This window comes from Cyprinus carpio, chromosome A20, assembly GCF_018340385.1.
Source record: "Cyprinus carpio isolate SPL01 chromosome A20, ASM1834038v1, whole genome shotgun sequence".
Taxonomy (NCBI): Eukaryota; Metazoa; Chordata; class Actinopteri; order Cypriniformes; family Cyprinidae; genus Cyprinus; species Cyprinus carpio.
This window is the reverse complement of record NC_056591.1, coordinates 17,948,162-17,971,980: the sequence shown is the minus strand read 5'-3', so window position 1 is coordinate 17,971,980 and position 23,819 is coordinate 17,948,162. Positions and strand designations below refer to the sequence as shown.

The 23,819-nt window shown below is 37.8% G+C and overlaps 1 long non-coding RNA gene across 5 annotated transcripts; it reads left to right on the top strand.

The window, feature by feature from the left end:
• The first annotated feature begins 94 nt into the window (after positions 1 to 94).
• LOC122148993 lies at positions 95 to 23,461 on the top strand. Of its 5 annotated transcripts, XR_006162771.1 has the most exons (7): positions 7,821 to 8,153; positions 12,814 to 12,882; positions 14,311 to 14,368; positions 15,706 to 17,011; positions 20,642 to 20,693; positions 21,050 to 21,138; positions 21,257 to 23,461. It is a non-coding gene; the product is annotated as an uncharacterized LOC122148993 (long non-coding RNA). The 5 variants fall into 5 exon arrangements; XR_006162770.1 differs by lacking the exons at positions 7,821 to 8,153; positions 20,642 to 20,693; positions 21,050 to 21,138; positions 21,257 to 23,461 and adding an exon at positions 95 to 851 and having other exon boundaries at positions 15,706 to 17,203; XR_006162769.1 differs by lacking the exons at positions 20,642 to 20,693; positions 21,050 to 21,138; positions 21,257 to 23,461 and having other exon boundaries at positions 7,761 to 8,153; positions 15,706 to 17,203.
• The last annotated feature ends 358 nt before the right edge of the window (positions 23,462 to 23,819 follow it).

Here is a 23,819-nt window from a genome sequence, read left to right as displayed (position 1 = left end):
TGAAGTATCAAGTGATACTAAAGACTGATGATGCTGAAAATTCAGCTTTGCCATCACAGGAATGAATTACATTTTAAAATATACTAAAAAAAAAAAAAAAAATCTTAAATTTTCACAATGTTGCTTCATTGTATCTTTGCTCAAATAAATGTTGATCATAAAAAATATCTTACAAAAACATTTAAAAAAAGATTCTAATCCTTTGACAGTAGTGTGTTTTGGAAAGGTTCATGCTTTATTTTCATTTTTACTTAAAAAAAAAAAAAAAAAACTATGGATTTTATATGACATGCTATAAAAGTTTTAAGACATTCTCATTTGCACAAATGAAAGCAATTTCCAGGCTGCACAAATCAATCCTTGTCTGTTATAGCTCTTTTGTAGTTGTGATTTTAAACATGTTTTCCACCTCATCTCTTCTCATCATTGCCTGAATGCAATATGTCTCATCTTTGGAGAGATTATAACTCACATAAGCAACACGCACCTGCCAATGTCCTGGCACTAACGTGGCTTTTAATTAGAAATTTAACCATGACAAATCAAGCCACACAAATGCTCTTAAGAGTGCAGCTCATCCACATCCGCCGCCAGTCAAATCCAAGAGCTGCTGGCAGTTCCTCAAAGACGATACCATGCCAACATAACCGCACGGCCTGAAGTGTCTCCCTCATCGTGTGTGGTGGTCTGCACACATTATAAAGCTGTGTTTCATTTATTTGTTGAAGATTATTGGTCCTTTCCTTTGGCATGTGGTAGTGCCAGTGCTCATGGAGCCGTTAGGATGCCAGTGGAGAGTTTCTACAGATGTGCCTTTTGATGTGAAGCCACCCAGCTACTGAAAGATTCAGGTCAGATCAGGATCTTTGGAAACAGTTTCAAGAAAGGGTTGATGGTTTAACTGATTTATTTAGACTATCCCTGCTGAAAAGACCAGCTAAGATCTGTATCGTGCTGTCCAGCAGAACCAGCATGATCTTTCTTGTCAATCTGGCTGACCTGGTTAATGTATTGTAAGAAGCATAAGCAATTGTTTGGTTAAACCAATTACATGCTGGTGATTTGTGTTGGTGCACTTGGATTCAATGCATACTTTGAAGGCTATATATGTTTAGAAGTCTGGGGTCAGTACAGTTTTTTATTATTATTTTTTTTTGAATAATTCTTCCAGCAAGGATGCATTAAATTGACCAAAAGTAACAGTAAAGACATTTATAAAAACATTTACAATTCAACATTATATAACATTTATACTTCAAATAAATGTCTCTTTTAAAACTTTATTTCCATCAAAGAAATACATTATGCTTTCCATAAAAATAAACAGAACAACTGTTTTTAACATTAATAATAAATGTTTCTTGACCACCAAATCACCATATTAAAATGATTTCTGAAAGACTAGAGTAATGGCTGCTGCAAGTTCAGCTTTTTCATTACAGGATAAAAAAAAAGACATTTTAAAATATATTAGCATAGACAAAGTTATTTTAAAGTTAAGTTATTTTAAAGTTAAGTTATTTTGAAGTGTGCATTTGTTTTGACTGTTATTTATTTCTCTATTTTTTACCTTGTTTTTGTATCACTGCAGCACAAAGTCGAAAACTGAGTTACTTTTAATCTGTCTCAACCTTCAATACATTTCCAATTCCATTTTTATCTTTTTACTTGAAATCTGAGTTTCAAAAGCTTTATGTGTGCACTTGCTTGCACTGTCCAAAGTAAATTTGTAGTGGATCGTTTGTAGGTTGCTCTGCGTCAAGTCACGTGCACTCCCTCGAATCCACCAGTAGATGGCGGGCGATGTCCACTCTTCCCAAGGAGGAGAAAGGCTTTTGTGACAGATTGTATAATCGTTTAGGGAAAGTAAAGTCTGCCGAGCAGGAAATCCCCAGCGTCACTCGTCGAGGTTGTCAAAACAGCTGCACAATGTTCACTTTCATGTGTACAACTGGACCCTGTCGCCCCAACCAACAATCGCTTGTGTTCGTTGCACAAAGTGCCCTCTGTGTCGGCCAGGCCACCTCCTTATGGCCCGGCGGCCGCTGTGGAGGTGATCAGGGGGCATGTTCAGCATAGCGTGTCTGCCTGTGTGATTAATCACCGTGTAAAACTCCAGCGTATCCGTTTCGGTGAGAGCAAGGAGCCACAGGCGCCTCTCCGTTTATGCGTCATTGTGTCTAACGGTGCCCGGTAGCTGAGAGCAGAGGGCAAAAGTTTGAGCATATGGTTGAGATTAAGGCGCTAAAGAAACTGACTGGTTCACATGATTGGGATTTGTTTTATTTTGAGTTTGGCTGATTACTGAATAAACGTTTTAAAAGTGATTGATCTTTGGGAATACTCTCTAAAGCCTTTTGTTCAGTGTAGCATGATCAAACATCCATTCCACATCTTAAAGTGTTAGTTGCTTCCTATGTGTGTTTACATCTGTTCAATTTGGTTTTAAACTATTTGCATGCTGTCTTCATTAACCTTGGTTGTTTCTAAAGTCTAAATGATCCTTTTTTTGTAACTTTTAAAATCATACTGCTTGTTATAACAATGGCATATATATATATATATATATATATATATATATATATATATATATATATATATATATATATATATATATATATATATATATATATAGTAGCCTATATATAGTATATATTTTTTTTTTTCAATATATAGTAGCCTATTTATACAAAGTATTTTTCTGAATGCAGATAATACTCAAGCGCCCTACAAAATGTTAACTAAACAACAAAACACATTTTGATGAATGCTTTTAAAAAGTGAAAATTAGATTAGTTATCTTGATGAACAAAACATATTAAGAATCATTATCTTGTGTTGGTCCAAGAGTTTATTTTCTGCAATTATCCAAAACCATTGGAAAAATACTATTGGTTTTGAGTGTGTGTGTGTGTGAGGGAACCTAATGCGATGCTAACATCTGAATTGGCCTGCAAAATCTCTGATTAGGTACTTCTTTTGAATAAGGAATTATTTCAGAACCATTAAAGTATTTTCCATGTTGCATGAATGTGTGTAGTATTAATGCAGTCTGGACATAATACATTGGTCATGTTGTCATTGTCATGTGACCTAACAGTGTCAGTAGTGAAGCTTCTCTGGCATTCACAAATCCTCTCCTGTGTCCTCATGGGATAGGACAGTGTGCACAGGTCAGGATGTGAATTTCCAAATCTTACTGGAAGTAGTAGGTCATCTGGGAACTTTTTGCTTACTATATAGTAAGGAAGTGTGCAATTTCACATGCAGCGGCCCTGTCCCAACTCGCACCCTAAACCCTCTAAACCCTCTAAGCCCTTGCTCCGAGTCCACACTTTTGTGATGTAATCCCACCTTGACTGTCGAAGGCTCTGTCCCAAATAGCACACTTCATGTGCACTTGCGGACTTACAATGGCTGCAGTGTGCGCGTGTCCGTTAAGTCCACGAGACCATGGGATGTCCCATTCGTCATTTTAGCTTTCAGAAGGGTTCTCGTGGGCACCCCTTATGCACCCTTGATGCACAATTCTGTTGAGCCTGCACTAGGGCGAGCTCTGCAGCAGACTTCTACCCGACAGTCAAAGCGGCATTACGTCATGAAAGTGTAGACTCAGAGCAAGACCACGAGAGTTTATAATGTGATTTGGGACAATCACAAAGTCTGTAGAAGTCTGCCGTGGAGCTCCCCTCAGAACGGGCTCAGCAGAAGTGCGCATCAAGGGTGCATAGCAGCCGCAAAGGGGGCGGTCGCCAGCACCCTTCTGAAAGCTAAAATGACAAATGGGACACCCTACGTTCTCATGGACTTAACGGTCACTTGCACGTAGTGGCCATTGTAAGTCCGCAAGAAGCTGACATGAAGTGTGCCATTTGGGACAGGGCCAGTTTCATCCCTCCAACACATTCCTGCAAAAATAAATCTCTATTGTGATCTTTTTTTAATGTCTCTTTCTTGACTTGTTTTTTTGATCGTACTGCCAAGTTTAGACATTTTTCCTTTTAAAAAACTTGTATAAAAGCAGAATATTCCTAAAATATTTTGATGATAACTTAACACGCGACATAGTGAGATCATATGAATTTACCCTACTTTTCTTCAGAATAGGCTCATATGAAGATGTTTCTATCAAATGGAAAATTATTTTCTGCTCTGTGAATCTGAACTCTGCTTTCTGCGTTTTGTTAAGTAAATGATTTCATGAGTGATGTTTTCTCCAGTGAATGGTAACTAAGACTGAACCCTGTGCACTCAGCCTCATGGACCGCCCTCAATCTATTCCTGCTTGGCTTCGCATAGAGACTAAAAGAACCCTGATTAGACAGACAACAAATCTGAACAAGCTTTATTAAATTCACATATTGGTCTCTAGTGTTGGTTAAACACAGTGGTTTAGGCTACATAGGACAGCTGGATAATCTACCATGCTAAATTTACCCTGTATAATGTTACATAAATGGACTAGTGGGTGTTTTCATTCTATTCATCAATAAACACATTTGAGCAGGCATGAAGAGCGAATGGGTTTACCATGTGGATACTCACACACATTTGGATTCTTGCCTGCAGTTAATGTTCAAATAAAAATGTAACCTGCAGTTCTTGTTAGAGTGTAAATATAGCCTGTGCAGCTGTGAATCTGTGCTGTTCTTGGCAGCGCCATTTGGTTTTTAATGTTAAAACATCACTATTAAACTTTTACAGACTTCGCTATTAATATATTTAAATTGAGGGTCTTTACAACTTCTTCAGCGATCTAGATGGTTATGGTGTTTAGCTTTTGCTTGTCTGTGGCACTGTGTAAAGGGTCATGACTGTTGCCATCTCTCTCTCAGTTGCCTGGGCGAGAGATAAGAGAAGCATGTCAGTCTCTGCTGATGTTCAGCATCTCTCTTTCTTTCTCCGCTGTCAGTAGCCTGGGGGTCTCGGTTAGCCTGGGCACGAGATAAGAGAAGTGTGTGAAAACTGTACTGCTGTTTAGCACTGTAATGCTCTGTTTCATTCTCTCTCTCTCTCTCTCTTGCCACTTTAACCTATTTCAGGCTTGAAAGTTGGTGGATTATCTGGTGACAAGTCCCAGACCAACGTTCTCTCATTAGCACATGTGGCGTTCCATCACATGGTACCTTTGAAATGCTTCTACATCTGAGCCCACAGTCGGAATGTCAAACACCTTGAAAGAGGTGTCGGAGCCCGTGTGTTTGATTTACACCCACCGCCGTGCTCAAATTGCCACATGCTGTTTCTTTTAGTGCTGGTAAGCATGGGTAAAAAACAACAAAGTGATTAAATTTAATTAATTGCATAAAATATATATTTAAAAAAGACATCAACATCTGTTAAAGAACTATAAAATATGTTTTTGCAGGCTGCTGCATGTGCAGCATGGATCTATTCTCTTTCTTTCTCCCTCTGTTAATTTTAAGTGCCGCTTTGAGTGCATCATAAAAACAACAGCATGAAAGACTAGTGTTGCTCTCAGTGCTCTCATATCTGTCTCATAACCCTTAACACAAATGTACACACGCACACGCACACACACACACACACACACACACACACACACACACACACACACACACACACACACACACACACACACACACACACACACACACACACACACACACACACACACATACATACACACACGCACGATGATGCTTAAAACAGGCTGTTTACATTGACTTGGTGGAGTGAGGTCTTCCACTGATTGCATTGGTAAATTGTAATGAATTTATTTTTAAATAATTATATACATACATAAACACACACACACACACACACACACACACACACACACACACACACACACACACACACACATATATCGGAAAAAAAACATCATGAAGACTCGTCAATAATATTATTACAAATTATGCATTCTTTTCCCAGTTCCATAAACGTAAGAGTGAAATGTTAGTTAGTTAATTTTAAGTAAGATAAATTTATCTTACTTTAATTAAAGTTTTAGGGCAACAATTTGTATTGTTATTGAATTTGTAGGGCAACAACTGGGCCTTTCTGTAGTTAACATTATTTAGTATAGAATTCCAATAAAATTGATTTTTGAAAGACTCGACTAATAATCTTAGTGTATCTTAGGTCAAATATTTAGAGACAGTATATAGCTAAGACGGGCCATTTGTATTGCCTTGTATTCCTAGTTAAGGAAGTCCCGCCTTCCAAATGAAAGAGGCAATTGGTAAAGTCATTGCAGGGTGTTTGATGACCATGGCTGCATCCGAAATCGCATACATCCCTACTGTATAGTAGGCGAAAAAGTGTATGTGTCAAAAATAGAAGTATATCCATATTCACAGTAGTCATAAAAGAGTAGGAAAAAAAAGTACCGAGATGACCTACTTCCTAATGAATGTCAGTGGGGTCCAGTGTTGTTTGGGACCCTATGATTTTGATTATATGAACAAAAGCTGTCTTCAAATGTCTTAATTTTGTGTTCCACAGAAGAAAAGTAAGTCACACAGATTTGGAATGAGTGTGAGTAGATGACAGAATTCTTAATTTTAGGTGAACCATCCCTTTAAAATGAACTGTGACAATGCATACTATTCTTCCCCCTCTCTCTTTTGCATATGGGCTTAATCTACACGATTTCTTTAAAAGTTAGTTCAGAAACATGGTTAACGTGTGTCGATTTATGTGTTGAGGGAGAGAATAGAGTCATATCTGTTAAAGTACATCGGGGCATTGAGATCTCTCTCCTGCTGTCCATAAAGCCCGCTCAGATTGTAAAATTGCCTTTCACAAGATGACACAGGAAGCACTCCCTTGCTGAAGCTTAGCCATTCCCCACCGACCACAAATCACTGTGCACCATTCAGTTGCTCTGTCAAACCCTCTCTGGGTCAGAACTGGTACAGTAACAGCTGGTTTTGGATTTAAAGGTGAAGTAATACATTCACAGAGTTTATGGCTGGTTAAAGATCAGGGATTTGTTGAAATGTAGTTGTCTACTGTCACCGCTGGTGGTCATGGGCTAACAGGTCAGTGCGGTCTCAGAGGAAGTGCACCACTGACAATCAAATCCATTGTGCAGGTCTGCTTCGGTTCATGTGTCTCACTTTTTCAGGACTTCACATGCTAATCAAAAACATGTTTAATTTCAGTCTATTTATGACCTGTGGAAAAATGTTGTAGGGCCACAGCATGAAAGGCCCTTTCTTGTGCCTTTTACCATCCTCTGTGGAAGTGACAGTTCCTGCAAACCTTGTTATTGGTTTTTAAGTGCATGGATGTCTTTTGACTTTTTGAATTTAGATAAGATGGTGTTGTTGAAAACATTCATATTGGTTCTAGATTCCATTTATCTCTGCCCTTTTTAAATAATTTCTATTATCCCCTGGCTACATTTAGAATTTTTGGGAATGAGCTATTCCAGGTTTATAGTTGATTCTACTATGGTTTTCTTGATTCTTAAAAAAAGTGTATTGAAACAATATCTTGCAGATTAATGTAACATGATTGATATAAATGACAAGCTAGCTTATATAGCCTTTTTAAAAATAATATAAGTATACAGCCAGGTAAAAATAGTAATATATAGATATAAAACATGTATACTGTAAGCTATACTATATGCATATGCAGTAACTGTAAGCACACATAAGTTTCTGTAAAGCATTTTCAGCAGGTCTGCAGTGAATCTAATGGTGAAAAACACAAGTCGCGTTGATCACTTAGTCAAGTAGCTATTATACTTGTTTATCTGAAGGTCAGTATTTTAAAGGAGAGCTGTTGGTGTTTGGTTGTGAACGACTGGCTGTTTTTAAAACCATTCTGAGTTATTGATTCATAGATTCACTCATAACTTGCTTGGTCGCCACCTACTGGTGTAATGGTGTAACCTACAGAAAGAGCCTTTTTTGGTGAACAGATTCAAAAGATTCAATTCAATGGGATGAATCAAAATACTGGTAGTGGACACAGTCAATCAGTTAATGAATCTGGTCACGGATTAAAACGCCTTTGACATTTATCAACATATCGCTGTATAACGTGATAGAATAATTTTATCAAACGATATCAGTTTTATTTATTAACTATGTTTGCTGGCATAATGGAATATGCTCTTGTTTACTTTAATTTATGACTCGTGAGTCGTGACTGAAGAAAACATGACAACGTAACCGGTAAGTTACCGATGCTCGTTTATTTATCGATTCTTTGTGGGAATGTTTAACATTGTGACAATGATAGCCTTAGAATGAGCAAACTTGAGTGTCAGTGTACTGACTAAGGTACTGAGGTCCAGCTGATTAATCCCCAGTGGAGTCGATTCCCCAGAGTAAAACCGACTCTCACCAACCTTAGGAGTACCAAGTTAAATACACAAAGTTTTCAACAAGCAGCGAAGGCGTCTCGTTTTGCTGTAATGAGAAGATGATGTTTGTGCTTTTCATCGCCGTTGCCCATTTTTATATGGCTTTCCAAGAGACACCCATAGAGCATGTGAGGCGGTTTTTAATAGATTTTGAGTCAGAGGCACAAGGGTCAGCGCTGTACTTTAGACATACACGAGAGATAATTTCCTTGGTTTGAGTAAATATGAACATTTTCAGTCATCACTCTCTGTCTGAGTGGGTTTTACATCAGCTGATTTTTTTCCCCACTTGTCAGCTAATGCTGCTTTTTTGTGTGTGCTCTCATTTCTAGCAGCTTTGTGTGGCTATGAAGGCTGTTGTTTGTGTTTTAAAGTTAATTTAATTTATGTGCTCAGTATACAGTGTGAAAATATCACTTGCACTGTCTAACCAAGGGTTCCTAAAATATGTCCTACATCAGTATCCATAAATCACCCCCCTACTCATACATAATGCCCTGTTTGATGTACAGCCATTTGAAGTGATGCAAGAAACCAAAGTGGTTATTATGGAGTGCACTCGTTAAACCCCATAATGCACAATAACAATGATTTTTACAGCTGATGTACGCAATGGCTAGCGAATACCCACAATGCACTGTGATGGTCGGGTGACAGTAAATGCTGTTCACAATGAAATCAGACAGGTGTAGGTTCCTTTTTTAATTGATTTTTAGTTGTTTAATACAACTTAAGTTCTATGAAAGTGATCAATTTCATTACTAGAATTTGCCAGTTAGCTAAGTGTCAGATGTTTATTAAATAGTAAGCACAAATAACTCAAAAGTGTCCGTATTCTCTCACTTGTTTTCATTTACTCCCTATAGAGGACTGTAGAGGAATACTGCATATAATAAAGGAGGCTATATGGGGTGATTTTGGATACAGCCCAAGTCTTTTTTGCAATGGCGTATTAGTGAATTGCTTACTTTATACTGCACTATGTGTGCTAAATTATGTACTAAATACTGCTTACTGTTCTTTAACTATTCTGGACGCAATTTCCCAAAAGCATCGTAAGCCTGTGCAGATCTTAGATTTGCACTAATTTGCTTACTAAATTGCTTACAATACTTTTGGGAAACAGCCCTGTGATTTATGCTGCAATTGGGATACAGTGCATCATAATTTGCTGTATACTGCACATTTTTGCAGAACGTAAAATGTTTATTTGTTCCATGTATACAAAAAATATGCATACTACTCCACCCCCACCCCTCTACAAAAAAGTATGTATGTAGTATGCCATTCCAAGCATACCTTTTTTGTCCTGATGAACTGATGATCGAACAGATCAAAACATCAATGATGAGTGATGAGCTGTTTTCTCATAAGCGCCACTAACTGTCGTCATCTGATGCACAGTGCAGTGACTGGATTAACCCAAACTCCATGACCGGTCCTGAAGGTGAGAGGTCACTGGTATTATAGGATCTCTCTGCAACCTTTTGGGACAGGAATGTCAGTGACCACAAAAGACTGCCTTGGCCAGATGATCAATGAAGCCCAAATGCTATCCGTTAAGGTCAGGGTTGAAATCCAAAAAAATGATGCTGTAGTGGATCCAGGTCAGAGGTGACTGTGAGGCCACATGCTATCTGCTCAGTCATGTGTGAAGTTTTGAGAGTCGTGTTTCGTTCTGTTTAGTCACATTACGAAGAGATATGCTGGCTTGTGTCACACACAGAAAACAAAGACCCAGACAAGGTAATGCGTTACTTTACTAGTTACTTGAAAAAAAGTAATCTGATTACATAACTCATCGATTTAGTCTCGTATGACTTTTATTCTTTGTGGAACACAGAAGAAAGTATTTTTTGAAAATGCCTCAGTGTTTTTTTTTTCTCTGTAGAATGAAAGTCAATGGAATCCAATCCCCAATGTTGATTTTGATCCCGTTGACTTTCAGTATATGGACAAAAAACAGCTTTACAAGCATCCTTCAAAATATCTTCTTTTGTGTTAAAAGAATGTCATGCATGTTTGAATCTACATAAAGGATGAGTAAATTATATAATTTTTTTTGGTGAACATCCTTTAAAAGAGGGCATTTAATGTAAGTAGTTTTGAATGTATGTGAGTTTTGCAGTAGCAGAACTACAGCAGGTGGTCATCATCAGTCAGGTCGGACAGATGTACTCTGGTCTGTGGAGGTCAGAGTGAACAGACTGAGCTCCGACCTCCGGTGTGCTGAGAAAGCGAAATTCTAGTGCAGTCTCTATCCTCATTGATCGGCCACACTTTAGCATGCATTAGGTTGCACCCACCCATGCAGCATGTTATTATGAAATCAGCCTGCTGTGGAAATGCCTTACCCAGGTACCGGAGACAGGAGGAAGGTTTAGAAACCTGTTACTGTACTGTACTCAGTCACTGTATATAAATGTGTACGTGAATGTGATTTATGCAGAGGAGTGTTCATATCCTGAAAGGAAAAAGCATAAATGGAATAGTTCACCCCAAAATTAAAAAATTTGCTGAAAACCCTCAGGCCATCCAAGATGTAGATGAGTTTGTTTTTTCATAAGAACAGATTTGGTCAACTATTCCTTGCAGTATAATGCACAGCATGCAGATTTCTTTCTTTGCATGGAATACCTGGATGACCTGCTTGCACTGCACGAGATACTGTATCCCACAATGCAGTGCATTATGATCTGGAAGCAATATTAACTATGATTTTCTTTAACTACCTTTTAACTTCTTATTTGATTATTAAAGGACAAGTTCACCTATTTTGAATCAGCTTTATCTGTAGTACATGCAAATGAACTCTGTGTTACCTCTGTGTTCTCTCCCGGTTGGTTTGTCAGCTTTAGTGTTTTTCTTACAGATTCTACTTTACATTTTTGTATTCCTGGCCACAGACAGTTGGAGCCCTGGACATTATGGGTGTTGAAATTTCCCTACATTTTTGGCCAAAGGGAATTTCATAGCACCCTTTCTTTGTTTTCTCTAGTCATGTAACACTTTTTTTTTTGCACTTCTACTGCATAGTTAAATGAAAAGTCCATCTTTCCAGCGGTGAATTACCCTTTCAACCCTTCGTTAAGCTCCGCCCCATTGGTTACTTTTGCCAACTCAGACTTTACAGAAAATCCCATATAGGAATGAACTGGAAATTTCTCTAAAAAAAATTTTTTTTTGTAAATTTAGAATAAATTTTCAGCATTAGAGACATTGGTGAATCATGATTTATTTGTGAAAATGCAGATTTCATGCACAAATCTGTGCATACACACACTTAGTGACTGAGACCCAATGTGTTTTAAACTCATTTTATTGTTTTTACTCACTGTTTCTCATACTTTTCTTGCTCTAAGTTAGAATTCCATTCTGAACATATCCTGTGTCTGTTTTACCCCGTAGCTCAGCTCAGTGACACACAATCTCCGCTCTAGACAAAGTAATAAATATCTCTTCTGCGAGATAAAGGGAGAGTGTGTGTGAGATGATTACCCTCAGATGTGCCATATGTATGAGTTTACCCACAGTACACATGGAGCCGAGAGGATGAAGGGAGTAGAACGTCCCCACACTTGTTCTTTTCATCCCTTTATTCTCGGAGGAAGAAGCACATGTATATTTTTTTGGGGGGGGGCTGTGAGTGGTGTGTTTTCTCTCAGTAGGGATAATGCTAGTCATTAATCATCGTGTCTTGTGCTGAAACAGCCTCCTGCTTGAAATGTCACCGGGATCCGCTGCGCCCAGCGCCCGCTACCGTTCATCTGCTCCGTTAACTGTTTGCGGGGGCCTCCCACTGGTTCACACACCTGGAGCAGAGCCAGCAGACCGGGATATTTTTAATTCCGCTTCCCCTTTACCTAAGTTCTCAGGAATGCTCTCCCACCTACACAGCGTCTGCTCACCATTACTTTTATTTGAAATTCAGATCTATATTCGCTCATCAGAAACACATGCTATGGCGGGTAAAATGCACATGGAGCACTTGCAATGAGGAACATCTTAGAGCCCATTAAATTGCCCCGAACCATGAGAATATGTGTATCTGTGTTACAGGAACACAGGAAATACAATCTTATTATCCAGGTTTTTGATCTATATGTCCATACATGACATGTCATATAAAGTCCCGTGCTGGGATCAGATTAAAAGTGACTGAGAACCAGGTCAGTTATATTCAAGCTCACACACAATGCTCCCATTTACAGTGAGTCACAAACACTCTTGTGTGACGTTGAAGTGGATCCTTTTTGTTGGAGTGATGATGTGTGGCATCTGCGCACTTCATAAAGGCCTCATGCTCACAGGGGTTGTGTTATTGTTGTAGTGGGAAGTTCTTCACATCATAAATATGGCCCTGGGAAACGCGACTTTGAGGAACTGAAACATGCTTTCGAGGTAATGTGTAATTTACCCACCAAACATTCCCAGAGACAGATGCCTTGCTTGCTTTTTTTCCCCCTTAGTTTGAAACCGGAATTTGAACTGCATAAATAGGACAAATCTGCCCGGTTCTCCTCCTGGACCCCGTCTCGGTAAGTTTGGGGGAAGTTTCCATGATCAAAAGCATTGTAAAATGGTTCCAGGGCAGGATGTTTCCTCAGTGTGTTTCTCAGGTTTATATGGACAAGGATAAAGAAGGTTTCCCTTCCTTTTTCTTTGAGCTTTTAAGGGGAGACCCCAGAGTTTTTTTTTTTTGGGGGGGGGGGGGGGGGGGGGGGGGGGGGGGGGGGGGGGGGGGGGGGGGGATTGGTAACGCTACATTCCACAGCAGTCATGAGAGTTGGGGTGGTCTCGTGTATGTTTGCATGTCTTCATGCTTGTCTCTCCCTCACAGACCCAATGAAACATCTTCTGCGAAAAGTTCAAGGGAGGGAAAATGGTCAAATCAAAAGTCAAAATTCAGGCTTCATTTATTTGATAGAATTTTATGAGATATTATTACAATTTAAAAGGACTGTTTTCTATTTTAATATATTTTAAAATGTATTTCTGTCTAATATTCTGATTTTGTGCTCAAGAAATATTTCGAATTATTTTGAAATGTTTGAAGATTTGTTTTTCAGGAAGAATAGGAAGAATAGCATTTATTTGAAATATAAATCTTTTGTAAACATCTTTACTGTCACTTTAGGTCAATTTATAGCATCCTCGGTGAAAAGCGTTAATTTCTTTAAATTAAAAAATAAATAAATAAATAAATCTTACTGACCCCAAACTTTTGAACAGTAGTGTATGTAGATCTGACTAGTGAAAAAAGATTTCTTGTTTGAGTAGACATAGAGTGGCCCAGTATTGTAGTAATTTCAAAATTAAAGTATTATATTCCCGCTAAAATATTTAAATCCACTTCCCTGATTAATTAGTTATTATTGAATCTTTGACCATCTGAGACCCCAAACAGAACATAAGGGTTGCTGCTTTGTTCATTTTATCCGTGATGATTTACAGTTATCGCAATCAATAGTACGTAACTCTGAAATGCATTTCTGTGGTGTGCCAGAACACAAACAAGCCTTTGATTGGCCGACAGATCTCTGCACCAATTAGGATTGCTTTAACAAAGTGCACTCCTCCCCCTGTTTTACATGTACTCTTTATTTAAATTGGCCCTGTCATATGCAGATAAGTGGCTGCATTGTTGTGCAAGGGCCGGCGAGTTTCACACTCGTGTGTTGAGGCAGATGAGGCTTTCCTTCCTCTGAATGCACAAAAACAAAACATGTTAAGCAAAGGGAGGAGGAAGCTGCCAATTAGAATCTACAGGCCTGTGGAGCTGTGGCTGCTGATTGGCTAATTGGGTGTCTGAACAGAGAGCTCTCTCAAGCAGCGATGCAGATCTCATTCCACAAACATTAGCGTTTCTCTCTCGAGGTGTCTTTTGTGGCTTTATTTATGGATTATTGTGTTTCTCTTTATCCTTTTCTGTCTTTTGCGTAATTATTTTTTTTTTTTCTGTCTAGCACACAAACACTTGGATCATGTCCTGTAATACAGTGATGCCGTTATAAATGGAAACAGGTATTTGATCATTTTGGGCTGACTGTTTTTGAAATGAACATCTTTCCCTTCAGATTTTATTATATTAGGCCTATATTTTTACAGCTGTAGCAATAAATGTAATTGACTGTTGTTTTGGCAGGAATTATGGTAAGGAATACCATGGTAAATGTTTGTTAGGAATGAAACATTTGCATCAAATATATGTGATGTAATATAATATGTGAGCTCTACTTTATAATTATTTAATATCTGCAGTTATGTAACAATTCTGCGATGGAGAGGGACTGAGTTGGCTGAGGTTTTGCGCATTTGTGGTGTTTTTTCATCTTGTATCTTCCCCGTTCTTTGCCTGCTCACAATATTTTAATGGATGGCTCACCCAGATTTTTTGTAAATTGTCATTATTTACTCATCCTGCCATTTCAAACCTGATTTTTTTTAAAGTGATATAATGAAAGTGAATGAGGCTTGGGGCTGTCAAGCTCCAAAATGACAAAAAACACTGTGAGCAGAACACCGCAACCAGATCATTAGGTATGTTTACGTACACAAATTTTCCTCAATCGAATGAATTCAATCTGACTTTAGACTCTTTAAACTTTGCTGTTTGATTCACATATTCGTTTCCATGTTTAATCAGATCGAAATTTCATTTGGATCGCGCTCATTGGGATCAATTGATGTGTTTCCATTAAGGCTTTTCATTCTGTTTGAGCCTTAAATCCAATTGCTAACAGATTATATTGGTGTAAGCATAGCGAGAATAAGATCATTTCAATTCATGTACAAATCGTTCAGACTGTTTTTGTGAACTAGATTAAGTGATCTCATTGAAAATATCCAGTGCAAAAGAATGATTTGTTCACTACTGTCAGTACTTCTCTAAAAGAATAATGACTTCATTGGAATTAACATCAGACCCAGTTGTTGTTGTATGACTTCGGAAGACTTTATAGTTTATAAGTCATATTGACCACTTTATAATGCTTTTATTGTTCTTTCTTGACATTATAGAGGTTGACAGCCGCAGTTCTCAATTACTTGTATCATAATAGGAAAGGCAGAACATCCTTCATAAATTTATATTTTGTGTTCCAACATGAGGGTGAGTTATTCCTTTAAAACCTGAGCCATGCATTATCTAATTCAAGTGAGCAGAAAGTATAAAAGAGTGAGGGTTAGATGAGAAAAGGACTAAAAGAACAACCACTGAAAAAATAAAGGGAAAGGAATTATAAAAAGAGGGTAAAAATGGTGGAAAAATGCCGCTCTAAAGGATTTCGCTTGAGTTCTGTGCTTTATATTGAAATCTGATGGCTTTTGACAATAGTGAGCCCCCTCCTCCCCCTATCCAGATGCCTCTACCCCTGAGGGGGATCTCAGGGGCCCACGGCTCTCCGCTCTTGGGAACTACTGTGGGGGATTGGCCCCCCGCCTCACCCACCAACAACGCTCACCCGAACAGAACACTGTGTGTAGGGCAGAGGCAAGCGGGACGACCTCAGGGCCTCCTAATAAGCAACAGCAGCCATGGAGTCGGACATCTAAAGAGATCCAGCAACAATGATTGTGCAATGATATGGAAATGACAGCAAAACCTGAGCTCGGTTACCAAACGGCAGCGCTGTGAGGGGAAGCCGTGTCCAAACTCATTAGGGTTTCTGTATGTGTCTCTCTTCCCTTTTGCAAGCATTCCCACTTCTGATCAGACTGATTTTTTTTAATACTTGTGCATGCGGTGGTTGGAACCTGGCAGGCTTAGTATATGTGTTGTGCAACTGGACAGTGAAAATACCCAAACCCGACTGGGCCCCTTATCATGTACAGCACACAAATTAGGCAAAGCAGCATCCATCTGCCACACAAATAGAGCTCCAACCCGAACCGGCGCTCTGCCATTGTTCTGGCCGTTCGCCGCCCCTCCCGGAGTAATTCATGTGCCCCGCTACTCTGCTCACCCGTCACTGGCTATTCACTTAAACCTGAAACATTTCCATGGGCACAAAGGCTTCAAACATGGCTGTGACAAAGGAAAGGATTTCTGCGTTTCTATTCTTTTCCTCCTCTCTGTATTTCTCCTTTCTTCAAGACATTGTGTTGTTTAATTGGTTGTGCTTGGTAATTTTGTCTCTTGTCTTCTCCCATACTGAGTGATTGTGCGGGGACGGACGTTTGCTTTGACTGGATCGGACAGTAGTGGGCTCCCTCCCGTATGCTGGGAGCCATCTACCTTTGTTAGGTACGCGGAGTTCGGTTCGGGCTCTGTGTGTGGTAAGGTTTGGGAATCCTGCACGGATGTCGTGGGAATGCAGAGGAAACGTCCCTCCTCATGCCGCTGAATGATCGAGATGACCCCTCTGTGACGTGCTCAATGAATTCATATCTCCGGTCTTGCTGGTGATTAATGATTCCTGGCGCTTTCATGCCGAATCTATTGAAAAGCCCAGCAGTGAGCCTGTACTGTACATTTTCTTTGTTGCAGAGACCGTGTGTGTCCTAACATGTTTTTTTTTTTTTTTTTTTTTTTTTTAAATGAACTCTATACTTTGGTGCTGGGCTGCTGGCTGAAAGAACATCAAGGTTAACAGTCCATGGAGAGAGTGGAGAGGACGAAGGAGTGTAAGGAAGAATGATGGTGGCTTTGTCTGTACAAAAGAGAAGGTGTGTGTATGTGTGCTCCAGTGCATGTGTGTACATTTGAGACAGAGAGAGTGAAAAAAAAAAAAAAAAAAAAAAAAAAGTAGGTTCATTGGGTTTATTACCTGGAGTCAGACATAAGCTCATCTCAGCCAATCCTGCAGCGCCTCTTTATTGTACAGCTCTATGGTTGTGTAATAAATTTTTTTAGCCAGAGCTGGGATTCTTTGTTCACTGCACCTGCCTGGGATTCTGCAGGCTTTGTTCTACACATTCAGTATATGTCTTACAACCTATATAACCCCAGTTTTACATCTTTATTTTCTTAAGATGTCAATTTTGTAATTTATTTATAATATTTTTTATAATACAGAAACATTTTTGATTATTTGAATATCTGTTTGTGGGTTGCCTGCACCCATTATTATTGTTTTTATTATTTATTTTTATTTAATTGTGTTATTTTGTTTGCGATAGAAAAGATAAACTGCAGAGATAAACTGCAATAAATCATCTGAAATTCATGTAATTATGTGGGACGTTGTAAATTGAATCTTTGGCAGGGCACGTTTGTTATTGTGCAACCTATAAGAGAAATCTAATGGTTTAAAATTTAAATAATGTATTTGTCATGGTTTTTGTCAAGACTGTAGACATTCATCACTTTAACAATTAGATTCCTAAATGTATACATTTTTCTATTCATAAAATTAATATGTATAAAATTATTATATTAGGACAATTTATAAATGTACAGTTAAATTTTTTTAATATATAATTTATTTTATTATTCTTAGTTTTATATATATATATATATATATATATATATATATATATATATATTATATATATATATATATTTATATAATTTTTTTTTTTTTATATAATTTTTATTATTGTTTTTGGAATATATGTAATTATAAAACATTGATTGTTGAACAGAATTGTTATTTAAAATTTTTTTTGTAATTTTTTAAAAATGTACAATTTATATATTATTGGGTTTTACACTGGTTTTTAGTCTTTGTTTCCAAGAGCCATTGTCTGTAACTTGAGCAGGCTGCATGAGTGCTGGAAAAATCAATATTTATTTATATAGCATGAGCTGAATGTGCATGTATAAACGTGAGAGCATATGAGGCATTCCAGACAGTACGTGTTTCATGTGTCCTTGTAAAGCCCCGCAGTACCACGTCTCCCTGTCCTCTCCCCCATGTCGCCTCTCTCCCCGTCTGTCTCTCTCTTGCATAATGGTAGGAGTGAGCGAGCGAGCGAGCACGTGAACGAGGCTCAATGTATAGAGAAAAGGGATGATCTCACTGTACAGCTCGTTGCTGAAAAGCAGCCAAGATTTCATCATCTCTCTCTCCTCTCTTTCTTTATCTCCACCCCCATAGGATGTGTAATACCACTGTCAGCCTCATAGGGGTGACATAGACCTATGATCAGATCACACACACACACACACACACACACACACACACACACACACACACACACACACACACACACACACACACACACACACACACACACACACACACACACTTGCTTTCTTGCAACCTGTTATTGAAATAGACTGGCACCAGCTGAAACTGCCAGACTGCCTTAAGCCCCTGGTGCATACTGTGTGATTTTTTTTTGTTGCACAACATTTTGCCAACTGAGACACATTTTGGTATGTTACAAGAATCCTTTTATTGTGGGGCAAATGGATGATTTGCAATAAATAGTAGCCTTTTTAATAGCATCAACAGTTTTAGTCTGTGGTCCTGTAAAGTGTCTTATTATATTATTTAGAATTTATGTGCCTTTATGTTATGACCATATCTCAGCACTCTCATATTGTACAATTTAAAAAGAAGCAGTCTTAAAGGACAGAAACTATTGCCCAAATTGCCTAGTGTGCCCAGTTGCCCAGGATTGAGACAGAGACTGAGGCACCATCAGAAAGGAGGAGGAAGGGACCACTGATGTAGAGGTATGATGATGGACAGCAGGAGAGACTGCAGAGAAGAGAAAGACTGAGAGAAAGAGGTGTGGTTAGGTGGGCTGTATTGTTAGAAGCAGAATAAATCAGTCTGGTCAGTGTCTGCAGGGCTTCACTGTTCTGGGATCCAGTGTGAATCTGTGTGTGTCTCTGTAGTCTTTGTTTCAAGGTCATACTGTTCCACCAGCTTGAAGGCTGAATTATGTAACCCAGATATTAATGCCTTGAGTGTATCTCTCCTCTCATTTCTGGCATGCTGGGATACCGTGGTTGAAAAGCATCTGTGAGACAGTGTTGTTATCATTAACAAACAGTAAAACTAATGTAATAAAAAAGAATAAATGAAACAAAATTAAATATAATATAAGATGAAAAGTGAAAAATTTAAACGTTGCTTTGAAAACTGAAATAAATACATTTAGCATAAGTTGAAGTACTAGAATTACCAACTACTATCTATCTATCTATCTATCTATATATATATATATATATATATATATATATATATATTATATTGTTTATATATGTACACACACATTATTTTTTTCTTTTGAGTGAGAGAAAAGAATCAATATATAAAATAACACTGCTGTGAGATTTGGTTTATTTCAATTACTGTGTTCATTAAAAAAATATAGTTTTGAAGGTAGGTGACAAAAAAATAAGAATAATTGTATTTGTCATTCTAATATCAAACTTTCATTGTTCTTTAGTCTAAATCTTTTGCAGTGAGGAAGTTAGTTTATACTGAAGGTGTACATTCTTTAAAACATGTGTCGGTCACACACAGATCTGAGGCCTTTTCTCCTCTTGACCCGGGAGTGCAACATTTTGACCTGTCAAAGTGTCTGGCAATGGTGGCCCATAAACCAGTGGGGTGTCCGAGAAACCCTCACGTCTCTGCACGCTTCAAGCCTTTATTAGAGGAACAGGAAAGAAACAAGGGATCAAGAGAGGAAAAGGGAAACCTTCACTCTTTAGGAGGCCACAGATCCATTTTCAAAAATAAACGTCACACGCCTCAAAAACTAGTAAAGAAATCACCAAGGCTCGTCGCTGAACCCGGTGCCCTGCAATTACTTCCACACCTTCTCTCCGGCTCCCACACACACCTGGTTCAGTGAGTCCAAACCTGGCTAATCTGTCTGCCAAACCCTCCCCCGCCCCTTCCTCTGCACCCAGCAAACATCTCATCATCTTGACTGAAGTGTCATTGGGAAATCCCTAAAGTCATTAACAAATAATTCATTAGCAGCCCACTGAGGGAATGGATTAAGACCTCTGCAATGATGCTTTGTTGCACTCCTGGGAAGAGAAAAGGGGGAAGTGGAGTAGAGGAAGAGCTTTACAGACCAGGTTGATAATTCAAGTCATCACCTAACACATGCAGCCTGATTCATGCTTAAATCTTAAGTTATTGTGACTTCTTTTTAGTTCCTTTAAAGGATATTGCATTAATTTATAAGGAAATCTTATATTCTGAAATGGTAATAATTTGGGATTTTCTGTGTTTAACAACTACTACTGTTTAAAGCAATTAAATAATGACTATTATATTAAATAGTGCTCTCTCTCTCTCTCTCTCTCTCTCTCTCTCTCTCTCTCTTCTCTCTCTCTCTCTCTCTCTCTCTCTCTCTCTATATATATATATATATAAAATACAGATATATACATGACATTATAAAGTATATAACAAATTGGTTAAAGAAGACAGTGGTAATAACAATTTCGCATATTTAAATAAATATATCAATGCTTCCAATATCGATGCTTAGGGTCTTTGAGATTTACAAGGACATAAATGTGTCAGTTGAGAAAGATCTGTGGGTTAATATTTAAACAAATCCCTAATTAGACACATTATTGAAATGAGGCAGAAAAGCAGCAGTAAAGGACCATTAAAGTTTACAAGTAGACTTTTAAAGCCAAACGTTGTAAATGCACACACACATTGATAGGCTTAACTTCAGGGTCGCCAGGTTCAACCTTGACCTTTAGAAAACTCACATATGTTGATGAAGCCATTAGCTCCACAGCCCATCTCTCTGTCTATCTGTCTCTCTCTCTCACAGACAGCTGAAGAAACTGCTCTTGTCTGTATCGTCTTGTACCGATGACCTTGTCCTGCTCATCCTTGACTCTGCCCACTCGTCTTGCCAGCGTGAGTGACATCATCACATGGTTGGATTACAAAGTTTCAGCAGCTGTCGCCCTTAAATCCTTTTAACCTCCTGTCATCTCTCTCTTCCTCCTCTTTCTTCCTTGTCTCTTCCCTCTAGCGCTTTTGTTGGATTTTGATAGCAGAGATCGGGATGGATGAATGACGGCCTCCCTAACTCGCCTGTGACTCTTTTGTTTCTGTTCAGATGAGTTTGAAAAACACACACAGTCCATTCAGATACAGGTGTGTGTGTGTGTGTCCTGTGGTGTCAGTCTCTCAGCTGTGATTACAATGAGGACTGACCCTGGTGTCGTGGTGATAGTAGTGCTCTAATGAACACTAATGAATCAGATGGCTGACAATGTGAGCACCAGGAATCTTTTGTGTTCATGTCACTTCAGTCATGATGAAGAGGTGTGTGTGTATGTGTTGTGTGTGTTGTGCCTGAAGCTATACAACCAAATCAATCTATCAGCAGATAAAAGAATCATGCATCACACAGGAGTCCAGGAATAGATGCAGATTTAGAAGATAATTTGCTGGGCTATGCAAAACCTATGCTAATTCTCAGTGATTGCTCTGATGAGTCATTTGGGTTTTGTCTTTCTTCTCTTTGTATGTGGCTCTGCTCTACATGGGTTTTCTTTGAGTATTTTGGTATTCCTTTGTTCATCCTCATTGTTGGATATATGTTTCCATTAGTAATAACACAGATTTTTACCTTAGCAAAAGCAGCTTCTCAAATTAGCTTCAGAAACAATGCATTTGTTCGCAATTACTTATATACAGTATGCATACACTGGCCTGTTGTGGCTGATAGACAGATATTCAAATTCTATTGTATTTTGTCAAAATAAATAAATAATAAAAGCACAGAAAACTAAAATCAGTAATTTAAATAAAAGAGCTAAAAATAAATCATAGCATGCAATATTCATTTGAGATCTGTTAAAGATTACATCTAACAGTGTTATAAAATTATTTATATTTTTAATGTTTAAGATTAAGGCATTAGATGATGGCAAAGGCAATCTAAATGTTAAAACTGGGAAAATGAGCATACAATTAAATATCCAATAACAACTGATAAATATTCAATGTTGACTGATACGATGAATAAAAAAACACCCTCTAATATCAACCGATAATAGATATGGTACCAATAAAGTAAAACTAAAAAACTAAAAACTGAAATCAGTTATTTTAAATTCTATAGTGAATTTAGGCAAAACAACATTATAATGTGCATTATGAAAAAAGGACTGATTATTTTAAGATATGAAAATTTGGGAAATGCACATTTAAATGCCGAATATCATCCAAAAGCCCTAAATAAAAATAAATCTGTAATATCGCCCAATAACCAGTCTATGCTGCACTCAAAGCTGCTGTTGGTTAGGTGGAGATTTAATGGATAAACTTATTTAATAAATAAAATCGTACAAATTGTGAAAATACTTTTTTTGTTGTGAAAGTTATAAAAGTTGTCATCTGTGATATTTACTTTAATCACTCTAGTTGTTATGTGTCATTAATGGCTATTAATAGGGCTAGAAAAATAGCTTGACTTGAATCATTTACTAATACAGATAATAATCGAGCTGCTTCTGTTGCATGAACAGAACAATTTTGGAGTGATTATATTGTTGTGAAACACTGGCTGAGCAGATGTACTTAGTAATGCTCTCAACAGTTTTTTTTTCAGAGGGAAATAGAGAAGTGAGTGCTTAAATAAAACCTTCATCTGAGTTGTGTAGAGGCCTGGAGGTTGACTTTTCGGTGAATGCATTCATCGTTTATAATGACACGATTGGCCTCATTTGCATATTTGAACTGTTTGGTTAGACTGTTGGTTGGCTGGTTAGACAGCACGCGGTTCCTCTGGGTTCTTATGGAAACATTTTGGTAATCTGAGTTATTTTACCCACCTAACTGATTTGGTAGATTTTGGGATTGTTATGTAACCAGTAGCACAATGTTGTATGAGTAACCGCTGGACGTATCATTGTAGCTTAAAGCCATCTCACACACACAAGCTAATGATGTCAGCGCACACCCTACACACTCCCCTCACAGTATGACTTTCACATCCAATGCTGCACTGTGATTCAACAGAGGAACAAAGAAATTAATAAATGAAACAAACTAAATAATGACACTCATCCTCTCTTTGCGTGAGTGTGTGTTTGTGTGAGTCAGTGTAATGGTTTATTTAATGAGGTTAGATAAAAGATGTTATTTATATTGAAGTCAGTAAAGTTTTTTTTTTTTTTATGTTTTTGAAAGAAGTATCTTAGGCCCAAAAACACTGTAGCATATTTATTTGAGCAAAAATACAGTAAATTCATTAAATTGTGAAATATTATTACACAATATTAAAATAACTTCTAGTTTAATATATTTTGAAAGGTTATTTATTCCTGTAATGGCAAAGCTAAATTTACATCAGCCGTTACTCCAGTTTTTAGTGTCACATGATCATTCTAATATGCTAATTTGGTGCTTAAGAAACATTTCTTCTTCTTACTATTATTAGTTTTGCTGTTTAATAATGTCTCTGAAACCAAGATATATTTTTTTCTGAAACCATGATCATTTTTAGATAATTTAATGAACACAACTTATAAATTGTTGAAAATTGTTGCTGATGACACTAATATTTTACATAAGAATTTTAACAT